The sequence below is a fragment of the Rhincodon typus genome, chromosome 28, assembly GCF_021869965.1.
Source record: "Rhincodon typus isolate 14 chromosome 28, sRhiTyp1.1, whole genome shotgun sequence".
NCBI classification, from domain to species: Eukaryota; Metazoa; Chordata; class Chondrichthyes; order Orectolobiformes; family Rhincodontidae; genus Rhincodon; species Rhincodon typus.
The window spans coordinates 21,707,508-21,719,930 of NC_063359.1; positions in this window are offsets into that span (position 1 = coordinate 21,707,508).

The following is a 12,423-nucleotide window of genomic DNA, read 5'->3' on the forward strand; positions in this document are numbered from 1 at the left end:
ACATATTGTTTCTTCCAGCATTTGTTAAAAAAAACTATCATTTTCATTACGATTTTCCCTCTGTGCCTTCTCAACTTGGAGCCCCAAAGGAGGAGGATATGGCAGGAAATGCTCTCCCTGACCCTGCGGGGAGACACTTTAGATCCAGGCCTGTGTTTTCATTTTTATTTGGATGTCTTGAGGTGTCTTATCAATTGACCTGCATGAGACCCTATACCGTACTGGGAAAAAAAAACAGCAAAAAACAAAATAAAGGGAACATGAAAAAGTGTACACTAATGTTAATGAAGGGAAGCGTTCAGATAAGCAGTGTCTTCTTTGTATAATATACACTGCTGATGAGAGCTCTTACAGAGTTGCTCAGATTGCACTAGGAACATTAACCAGTGATTGTATTCGTAGATAATTTTTACTTGACACTGGATGAAAGATATGTTGTAGACTGTGGTGCCTTTAATTTTAGAGAGAGCACCTCAGGTGTGATTTTATTAGCCAAGAAATGTATCTTGTCCCACAATATCTTCACCATAGAACTAATTGTAAATATAAGGTGCAACAAATTTATTTGCAACAAATTGAAAGCAAATCTGGATTTAATGGATGTAATAAATAAAATAAAGACAACTAATACTTCTAGACTCAGATTTTCTTAGATTGAAATTAATCTCTTGACATTATAACAATGTGATATAATAGCACAATTCCATTAACAGTTTCTCAGTTGGCTAATATATAATACTTTCATCACTGGGAACTGAATAATTGTATCAAGATTCTAAACAGTCATCTAAAATACTATTGAGAGAGACCTGGAAGAGCTAAAGTATATGTAGTTTTATTTTATTATTTATATTTTTTTGAAAAACCTTTGGATGATTTAACTGTTGTATACTGATGTGGCCACACTCTACTGTAGTGTCTTTACAACATTACAAAAACAGAATAGCAACAAATTCACTACATTAAACAGAAGATGCTGTCCCAATATACAAAAAGTACTGAACATGATGAATTACCAGCATTCTCAATAAAAGTTTCGAACTGGTTGTACCAAAGACGAGGACCCAATCTTCAGAAGGTCATAGCACAAAAATAACTCATGAAAGAGAATCTACAAAACATTTTAGACAATGTGTGCATTAGCAAAGAAAATACCATCCATCGAATCTGATTTTAGCATGTGCAAGTGAAGTACTTGAGACTGCAGGTGGAAAGTGTTGATCTGACTAGATTCAAGGGATTTTTTGGCAAAATTATCTTTGTTTAAAGAATTTTACATTGTGGAATATCTGAGTGCATGTACATCATCATATAAATTGTAAAGATAATTGCGATTCACTCGAGGATGCTATTTTAGATTAGCATCTATAGATGTACTAGATGTAATGCAATGCTGGATGATCTTTGACTTGCATTGGATAGATATCAGTGGCTCAAATTCATTGTAACTATCGCTGTTGGTACCATAGTATGAAAAGATTTTTGATTAGTTTACTGCATAAATATTTAAAATTTGCATTTAGATGTTACATTAGCGTTCCACATTTATTGTGTGAGCAGCATAATGTTCTGGTGTTGGTAAAAAGTGGAAGTTATATCACCACCACCTAATGCAATCATGCCAACCAAAAGGCTTTAGCATTAAACTGGCAAATTTTTAAAAAATTCTAGACTCCCAAAATCTAGGGTTAGTTACTAGCCCATGAGACATTATTGCATTTCCTAAATTGCATTGATCTTTCCACGAAGTTACAATCTGGGGCATTGGTTAATTGTATGAGCAATTGCAAGCACTGGTCCAAGTTCTGCAGTTAGTTGGTTAACATATGGCACCCACTATCCAATATACTTCAGTTGGTTATAGAGTTTGAGTGGGTATTTACAGTAAAAGAGGAACCATTTCAAATCTAATGGCTTCAACAAAGTTTCTGTGCCTCATGTGAACAGGCAAGCAACGCCAATGACTCTTCAACCAATCGGACTGAATAAGTCTTACAAAAAGACAGACTCAAAACAAGGAATTGTAAATTAGAAAATTTAATTAAATGTAAAATTAAAATAGAGATGAGGTATAGGAAAACAAGAGTAAAACAGCAGGAAAAGAAACAAAATTTTATTTCTATAAAATCTCCAACAGTACTCCAAGTTTGAAGGAATGGATTCTACATTGTAAAAGTAAATTTTCAATGCCAGGAAGGTTATTTGGTAGTAATCAATATTCATAGTACTTTTTAAAAATCACTTACACTTGAAGAGAGTAACTGACTTTTTCTGGCATGTTTAATGGGCATCTATAATGTGAGGTGTCATAATTTGATTGTATTTCAATGGAGAGGTTCCTGGCGAGATGCTAGGACCAGAGCAATTCAGACAGCAACTTGCTGATTTTCATGTTTAACTGTGCAAGTACGGATGGTGGAAGTTGTTGTCCAATTTATTTCTTAACACCTGATCTTGTTAGTCCCACTGTAAATCAAAGATGATGTACTTTTTTCAAAGAATCACAGAATCCCCAGAGTGTGGAAGCAGGCCATTTGGACTGTTGGGTCCAACACTGTCCCACCAAAGAGTATCACATCCGGACCCAACCCCCGACCTTATCCCTATTATCCCATATTTCCCATGTCTAATCGAGCTAACCTGCGCATCTTTGGACTGTGGGAAGAAACCCATGCAGACACGGGGAGAATGTGCAAACTCCACACAGACAGTCGCCCAAGGCTGGAATCAAACCCAGGTCCCTGGTGCTGTGAGGCAGCAGTGCGAACCACTGAGCCACCGTGCTGCCCTAATCTTAAAATCTAAATATGTAAAAGGAAATTGAATTTGCAAATAGTGAAACTCAGCAGAAACATTTCCTTAGAAATTTACGTCTCAACGTTTGAGCCCCTGGCCTCCCTTTCAGCACAAAGAGAAACTAATTTATGACACGGTCAGTGAGAAACTTATCACCAAATCCTAAGTGATTGTGCGGGTACTAATCTCCTGAGCTACATTTTGAGATATTTTTGGGAAGTGCAATCCCACTCAACAACACCTGATCAACTGATGGGACTGTTTCACGTGTCTCACAACAAGGGTAAGAGTTCCCTCAGTTTTACTCACAAACTGAGTAATACAGTGCTTTTGTTTAATAAATTGAATTGGGTCAATCTGCTGGGTTTAAATTTAAACAAAACCTGGCTGTTAACTGTCAATAGATATTAATGGGTACATTGTCCATGGCAACACCTTTGCCAATCAGCACTCTTCTCTCATGGTTTTCACCTTGAATTTGTATTCTTGTGCAATGTCCTGATGAGGGTAAGACAGGAAGCTTTAGTGAAATTTTTTTTTTCAGTAAAAAATTAATAAATCTGAGATTATGAAAAACATTAAAAGTGAAAAACACTAATAGAAATAGGGTCAATTCCCTCAAATTATATGTTTTCTCCCTTTAATAATACTTCAGAAACAAACCACCACTTACCTGAGGACCTAAAGAAGGTTGTATCTAGGTTTGATGATTTGATAATTAAGAGTAAATCTAGGATGTTATGAATAGACACAAGTCAATCACATCTTCACAAAGTTAATTATAAGACTACATTATTTTTGACAGTCTAAACAGATAGATACTATGAAAACTTGGCTATATCATAGCCCAAACATAGCTGCTGTGATAGTAAGATCAGTATCGAGTAAGTTTCGAAGTAAAATTATGATTGCAGTTTATTTTATAATGTAACTGGAGTTACTTTTTAATATTAAACTTGGGAGATTCAATTATGCCCCGTCTCTCAACCCCCACCCACCCACCAAAAAAAATGGGTTGGACAGGCTGTTTATTGCCAGTAATGAAACAAGCAGAGTGGTTTTAGACGTGACTCAAATTCATTTAAAATACTAATGACAATCAATAAAAAGATATTCGTCTGCAAATTACTAAAGATCTGAACTGTGCAAGTTGTATGAACAAGTGAATGGATATCTCAGGCCAAACTCCAACTCTTCAGCTGATCATCAGTTTGAATAATAAGCTCTTCACCAATGTCTTTGAACTGATCTAGTTTAATTCTGATGAGGCAACTTTAACCTTTAAGGGGTTGTAATCAACAACAGAGTGTAATCTTGCCCAAGTTGATAATTGACAAACAATGGTCATAACCTCTGAAATTCCAAATGCTCAAAATTTCATGATTCTCACAATCTACTGTGGGAGTAAATGACTCTGTCTTTGATCATGAAGCACACAGTCACCTAAATATAGAGAAACAGAAAGGATTACACAACTGCTTGAAAAAGTGGGGTCTCTGCTACTAATGATTTGACAAAGAGGGAGAGAAATTGCACCAAATGGTAAAGTCTGAAGAGAGTTGACACAGAACGTTGAATAGGAAAGCAGAGAGAGAGTGCGTTAACGCTAGTGCGATATTGAATATTGAGGATTAAATGTAATATTTTGGAAGACAAATAATCAATGTAGGAGAAGGAATGCAGTGAAGATGCATGCTAAAGATACATGACATGATATGCATGACTGAGTGTTAAAAAAGTTGCAGATTTTGTGGAGTACAAATTAGATTGTTGTGTGGGAAATTGGAAAATTTGGCACAAACATGGAAATGAATTTAAATGACAATTGAGGGTTGAAGAGACTCAAAGAGAAGATTGACATTATGGGTACAAATTAAACTAAAGGGCACTTGTGACATAGTGGTTGTGCCCTGACCTTTGAGTTAGGAGGCCAGGGTTTAACCTGCTTCAGAGGTTTGTAATAACACATCAGAACAGTTTGATTAAACTACTTGGTTAATGTCAGACCAATTATGATTGACTTAAAACTTATTTTAAAGAAACTCTATTAGCAGGAGTTTTAAATCATATGACAGCATGGAGTTGAATGAACAGGATGTTCACAAACTCAAGAGGCACCAATTAATTTGGGAAATGAAGGCAATATTCATTATTTATCAAAGTGGTAAAATGTTGAAGCTTTGGTCATAGGGTTTACGTAATGAAATACAGGTTGGTACAAGTAATGCAGGATATAATTAAACAGTGCGTCCCAACTCTGAAATAGGAGCAATTTCTATGATAAACAACCAAAACTAGACACAGTCAACTACTTTAAGAATTTTCTATACAGTCTCTGGTAACTTCCATAACATTCAATATGTTAACAAAATAAGTGGTGTGTATTTTGTATTTGCAAAATAAGATGGTGTTGTAAATTTTGTGGACTTCTATATTTGAATATTTGTAACTGAAAAACGTGTAAAATAAAGAATGAATAAATGTAAAGGCTGTTATTTATTTAGATATTCTTTAAAGGTGAACCCAGGACAGAGTTTGTTGTCTAAAAGGAGCTATGCATGGCCTACACAAGGCCAAAGTGACATATAATGATGGACAGGTTTGTCCCATGATCAAATTCTTTTTGTCTCAGTTAAACATGACCTCAATTTACAATTTTACATTTTCTTACTATAGTCTATTAATGATCTGTGAATTCCATTCATGAAGAACCAACACCACAAAACAGCTCAAAATGTAGATATCTTCTTCAGAAAAGCAATGCAAATTGGGTTTGTCAAGCTTCTGCAATGCAAGAGATTGGAATAAAGACAATCCCAGAGCTGACATCACAAGCACAACATCATAACTAGATAAAAACTAATTGCATCCTAACTGTCATTCCCTCAACTCTACATCGATCCAATGTAATCTTCTCTCGCACTACCAAAACATATTTTAAGCTGTGCCAATGCTGGTGGCAAAGAAACAGTGCACTACTGATGGGCTGTCTCTTTTGACCTGCTGTGGTCTGACTTATGGTGTTGGTGCTCAATAATGAAAACCAATATTTTGACCCAACAACAATTAAATAACTGGCAATGTGTGTCCCTGACAAAAAGGTGAGAGACTTAGGAGGGAAATGTGGAGATGCTGTTGTCCACAGTGACAAAATACACAGCAGGAGGTACGTGTGTCAGGAAATCTTAGTGAGTTGTGACAGTGCATCCTGTGTTTTGTACTCAACTACAGTCCACTACTGATTAATATGTGATAAACATAATCTAAATATTCCTGTAGAAGAATAGCAATAAATAGGATTATAATATGCCACTTCCATCTAAAAGGATAAAGGTAGCAGATACATCATGAGTAAGTTGCCCCCCAAGCCACACACCATCTTGAGTTGGAAATATATTGGTGTTCCTTCACTGTCACTGGGTCAAAATCCTAAAATTCCTTCCAAAAGGCATTGTGGGCTTATTTACAGCAAGTGGATTGCAGCATTTCAAGAAGGCAGCTCAGAACCACCTTCACAAAGTGTAACTGGGGATAGGTAATAAATGCTGGCCCAGTGAATAAACAAGCAGCATTCAACACATTTTTTCAATAGATTACAGACTTCGGCTCTTATTTTTAGGTATTGGATAGAGTCTCAACATCAAGCCTGTAGGTACAAATTAAGAAAACTAACTGGCAACTTACAATAATAATTAAAAACAAAAAGCCATAAATAGAGGCACTAATTTATGGCAGTTGAGTAAGTTATTTCCTGTTCATTTACATTGTTTTCTATGATTTCCACCTTTAGAATTTGTTCATTTCACTGCCAAGAAGCAGCATGGTGGCACAATGGTTAGCACTGCTGCCTCACAGTGCAAGGGACCTGGGTTCAATTCCACCCTTGAGTGACAGTGTGTGTGGAGTTTGCACATTCTCCCTATGTCTGCGTGGGTTTCCTCCAGGTGCTCCGGTTTCCTCCCACAGTCCGAAGATGTGCAGGCTAGATGGATTTGCCATGATAAATTGCCCATGGTGTTCAGAGATGTGTAGGTTAGGTGGGTTATAGGGGGATGGGTCTGGGTCTGGGTCTGGGTGGAATACTCTGAGGGTTGGTGTGGACTTGCTGGGCCTAAGGGCCTGTTTCCACACTGTAGAGATTCTATAATCTAAGCAAATACATGGCAGGGTGTGTGCTTCGACATCACCAATAGAAGTGTGCTTACTGTCAAACAAGAGCTCTGTAGCGATTAGAACTAGGTAGACCTCGTTGAATACGAGGTCCTTGACTGGGGTTGTTAACCTGGGCAAGTCAGGAAAGCCCTGGCTGACCAATATAAGCAGGAGATTTACAATCAGTGTACTGTGCACAAGTAAATAAAGGGTGACTTGGTGACAGGATACGGGCCTCTGTGCAGTTATTTTCAGTGGCAAGTGGAGAAAAACAGTATGTGCCTGAAGAACATTCACTTGCAACTGCCATCTTCGACTTGGGGTAAGCATTTCTGGCATCATGCCTTTACTGGGGAAGCATGTTTCATTTGATCCTACTGTCGAAGGCTGGGCCAAGTACATGGAAAGAATGTGATATTTTTTCCAGGCAAACGACATTGGGGCAGATGAAAAGCACCAAGTAATCCTTCTGACTGCTTGTGGACCCTGTAGCATTCAGTTATAAGGGGCCTAACTTTCCCAGAGGCACCAGAGACTAAAACCTTTCAAGGGTTGATGGAGTTGGTCAAGGAATATTACGACCATAATCCTCGTCTTATCTTGAGATGCTATCAGTTTTATTTGGCTGTTCAAGAACTTATGGAATCTGTTTCGGGATTTTTTGACGAGGTTAAGGCGACTGGCAGAGGCATGTGATTTTGGGTTAACCCTGAATGAGATGCAGAGAGACCATTGGTAGGCGGGATTAATGACATTACTGTGCAGATGTTCCAAATAGCTGAAGCCCAACCAGATTTCAAACCGGCACTACGACTGGCTTTGTCATGAGAAAATGCAGCAAGTGGAGTATGGGAGCTACAGGGCCTCCCAGTGGAAGTGGACACCCTCACCTCTCCAACTGAGCTTGGGGAACACCACTTGAGTATAGGCATAGAACATAGAACAATACAGCACAGTACAGGCACTTTGGCCCATAATGTTGTGCTGAACTTTTACCCTAATCCTAAGGTCTATCTGACCTCCACCCCTACCTTATACTATCATCCATATGCCTATCTAATAGCCGCCTAAATGGCCCTAATGAGGCCGACTCCACTACCCTCTCCGGCAATGCATTCCACGCCCCAACTCTGAGTAAAGTACCTACCTCTGACCTCTCCTCTATATCTACCTCCACTCACTATAAAACTATGCCTCCTTGTAATAGCTACCTCCACCCTAGGAAAAAGTCTCTGGCTGTCCACTCTATCTATACCTCTGATCATTTTGTATACCTCTATCAAGTCACCTCTCATCCTTAGTCGTTCTAAAGAGAAAAGCCCTGCCTCTCTCAATCTTTCCTCGCAAGACCTTCCCTCCATTCCAGGCAACATCCTGGTAAATCTCCTTTGCACCTTTTCCAATGCTTCCACATCTTTTCTGTAATGAGGCGACCAGAACTGGACACAATACTCCAGATGTGGCCGAACCAGGCTTTTGTATAGCTGGAGCATAGCTTCACAGCTCTTGAACTCAATCCTTCTATTAATGAAAGTTAACATACCATACGCCTTCTTAACAACTCTATCCACCTGGGTGGCAGCTTTCAGGGAACTGTGGACATGAACCCCAAGATCCCTCTGCTCCTCCATACTGCCAAGAATCTTAACCCTGTATTCTGCTTTCAAGTTTGTCCTTCCAAAATGAATCACCTCACACTTTTCAGGGTTAAACTCCATCTGCCACTTCTCAGCCCAGTTCTGCATCCTATCAATGTCCCTTTGTAACATAGAACAGCCCTCCGCACTGTCCACAACTCGATCCACCTTCGTATCGTCTGCGAACTTACTAATCCACCCTTCCACTCCTTCATCCAAATGATTTACAAAGCAAAGGAGCCCTTTCGTCTCTGGGTGACGATACCCCAAATTGCAATTGCAATTGCAAAGGCAATCACAGAGCCTCACACAGGACACGTCCTGAGTAGAGGGAGCCTAGGCCAACCCACTGCAGAATCCCACAACAAAGCCAAGACTCGGCCAAGTGGTTAAAAATTTCTTCAGGATCTGGGCTGGCGAGCCATTGTAGTTGCTGTTGGTATGTGGACTCAAGACAGCGGAGTCCTACAAGGCCTGACTTGAGTAAGAAAGGCCAGCACCCTGGAAAGTCCACCTACACCTGGGTTGGAACAGTTAAATTGCTCAGCGATGTTCAAATCAGAACCGATTAAAACTAATGTTTGGTTAAATGGTCACCCAGTTCCTGTGAAGGTCAATACCAGTGTGTCTATACCTGTGGTTGCAGAAGCTGTCTTTAACAAAATTTGCTCGGGTCTCCAACCCCCGAGTTTGTGCAAGACCTCAGCCAGACTGAGAACATAGACTGGGGAGCGGTTGCAGATTAAGGCTTTGACTTCGGTTCTGGTCTCACATGAGAAGCAGTTGGTGCAGTTACCACTGATGATAGTAAAAGGCTCAGGCCCAAGCCTATTGGGGTGGAATTAGTTGAGAAAGATTCACCTAAATTGGCTCAACATTTTTCAATTAGTAAATGCCTGCCTCAGCGAAGTATACACAGGAGCTTTTCAGGAAGGGCTTGGGACGATCAAAGGGGAAAAATGCAGAGGCAGAAATCTGGACGCTGGAGAGTGAAGGGATCAGCAAACCAGTGCAGTTTCCAGCACAAGTCGTACAGATTGTGAAGCCCGATGACTCAGTTCACCTTTGTGGGGATTTTAATCGAACGGTAAACTGCTTCTCGCAGCTGGATTTAACCCAATCCCTTGCATATAGGACTTGTACGCAAAGTTGGCCTGGTTGTGGGGGCCCTGTCCTTTACAAAGCTGGACATGAGCCATGCCCACCTGCAACTGTGGCTGGGTGAGGAGTCTCAGAAGTACACAATAATTAATACGCGTAAGGGCTTGCACCAACACACAGACTGCCATTTGGGGCATCATCAGCCTTTTCCAGCGGACCATGGAGAATATTTTACAAGGGCTACCCCCAGGTCACCTTTTATCTGGATGACTACTAATAACAGGGAAGACCAATAAACAGCTTCTTGGAGAACTTGGACATAGTGCTTAAACATTTCTCCCAGGTGGGTGTGCACCTTGGAAGGGAAAAGTATGTGTCCCAGGCACCCCAAGTGACCTACATAGGTTACAGAGTCGACAAAACTGGGTTACACCCATTGGAGGATAAAGTGAGGGTGATCAAAGGAGCCCTGGCTCTCACACATGTACCAGAGCTTAGGACTTTCCTTGGGTTAGTGAATTACTACGGGAAATTCATATGTAACCTGGCCTCCATCTTGGCACCCTTACATGTGCTATTGAAAGAGGGTCAGCATTGGAAATGGTCGTGTAGCCAAGAAAGAGTCTTTAGGGAAGTGAAAAAGTAGTTATGATCATCTAAGGTGTTGACCCACTAAATCTGAAGTGAGAGGCAGTACTGACATGCGACGCCTCCCCGTACGGCATTGGTGTAGAGTTGGCTCACCAGTGGCACAATGGAGAGGAACACCAGATAGTGCATGCTTCCCGGACTTCGGTTGATGCCGAATGCAAATATTCCAGATAGAAAAGGTAGGTTTGGCGGTCATCTTTGATGTGAGAAAGTTACACCTATACCTTTATGGACAGGAATTTGTCACAGTAACAGATCACAAACCTCTTCTAGGACTACTCAAAGAGGATAAGGTGGTGCTGGCAGAATTAGGCATTGGAAGTTATTCTCAGTGCGTACAAGTTAGAATACCATCCAGGAAGCCAAGTGGCTAGTGCAAATTCATAGAGCTGCCTCCCACTGGCAGATACACCACCAGTGGTGCCTACCCCGGAAAAATTAGCTTTGGTTTAAACTTCCTAGATAGCCTTCCAGTTGTTGCTGACAATCTCCAACTATGGACACAAAAAGATCCCGTCCCAGCAAAACTAAAACAGCTGACGGTAATGGGGGAAACAGAAGGGCCACCCCAACCCAAATTAAAACCTTTCGGGGCCTGGTGAGACCAGATCACTGCAGAGGACGGCACAATACTGTGGGGTGCAAGGGTGATTGTCCCGAGTAAAGGTCGCTGCTAGATACTGGCTGAACTCTACCAGGGTCATCCAAGGGTTTCCAAGATGAAGATACTAGCTAGAAGCAATGTCTGGATGCCAACATAGCTGCATTGATTGGGCACTGCCCAGGGTGCCAACAAGGACAAAAGTTGTTACCAACTGCACCCCGACATTTGTGGGAATGGCTGGGTAAATGCTGGACTCGGTTACATGTCAACTATAGCGGTTCTTACATGGGCTCAATTTTCCTGGTCATTGTGGACGTACATTCAAAGTAGTTGGATGTGCATTCTGGTCAAACTCAGGGATGATGATTGAGAAGCTGTGAGCATCATTTGTGATACATGGACTCCCGGAAGTATGAATCATGGACAATAGGATGTCATTTACCAGCAGGGAATTCAAATGTTTCCAAAAGTCAAACGGCATTCGGCATATAAGGACAGCTCCATACCATCCATCGTCCAATAGTCTAGTGGAAAGAACGGTCCAAGCATTGAAAGCCTGCTTAAAGAAGCAGCTTACAGTGTCACTTGATACCAAACTGTCCCGGTTCCTGTTTGCTTAAAGGACCACCCCACACGCAACAACAGGGATAGCTCCAGCAGATTTGCTGTTGGAGAGAAGACTCTGCACCAGGTTAAACCTGATGTTTCCAGACCTGGGGGGAGGGTGTGGAGGGTGAAATGGCAGCAGGAACGCCAATACCAGCCACAGGCCTCCTGTAAGTGAGAGAGACTGTTTAATTCGGGGATGATGTATGGTGCCGGAACCACAGAAATGGCCCTCTATGGGTACGAGGCGAGGTTGACACAAGGTCAGGTCCCATGACGTACAATGTTTGGGCAGGTGATACAGTCCTGGACAAACATGTGGATCACCTGAAAGCTGTTACCTCACAAATGGGGCAAGATCAAAACATTACCTGGCCCCTTAGAACAGCCAAAAGGTCTGTCAGAAACCATAGGTTCTCCTCCTCCCTCTAGTGTCGAGGAAACCTCAGAGTTCGAGATGGATGCAGCTTCAATACCGTTACCACCGGAAGAAGAGAAAACTCTCATGAGATGCTCTGGATGCAAGAGACCAGCTAGCTACGGTACCGTACATGCCACCTGTGTCAGAGTCTGAATCAGAAGAACCAAGACCTGGGTAAAAACACCCCACAGAAAGCTACAAGAGAAAGACCCAGCCTACATCCTCAGACTTAGGGGTGGAGGGATGTAGTGATTGGAACCAGGTGAGCCTCATTTACTATAAGGTTATTAATTGGGGTTGTTAACCCGGGCCAAATCAGGAAGGCCCTGCCTGACTAATATTAACAGGAGATTAGGGAACTGACTCCGAGCTGGGTGGTCACAGCCCGTGTACTGTGCATAAGTAAATAACGGGGACTTGGTGATGAGATACCGGTCTCTGTGCAGTTATTTCAG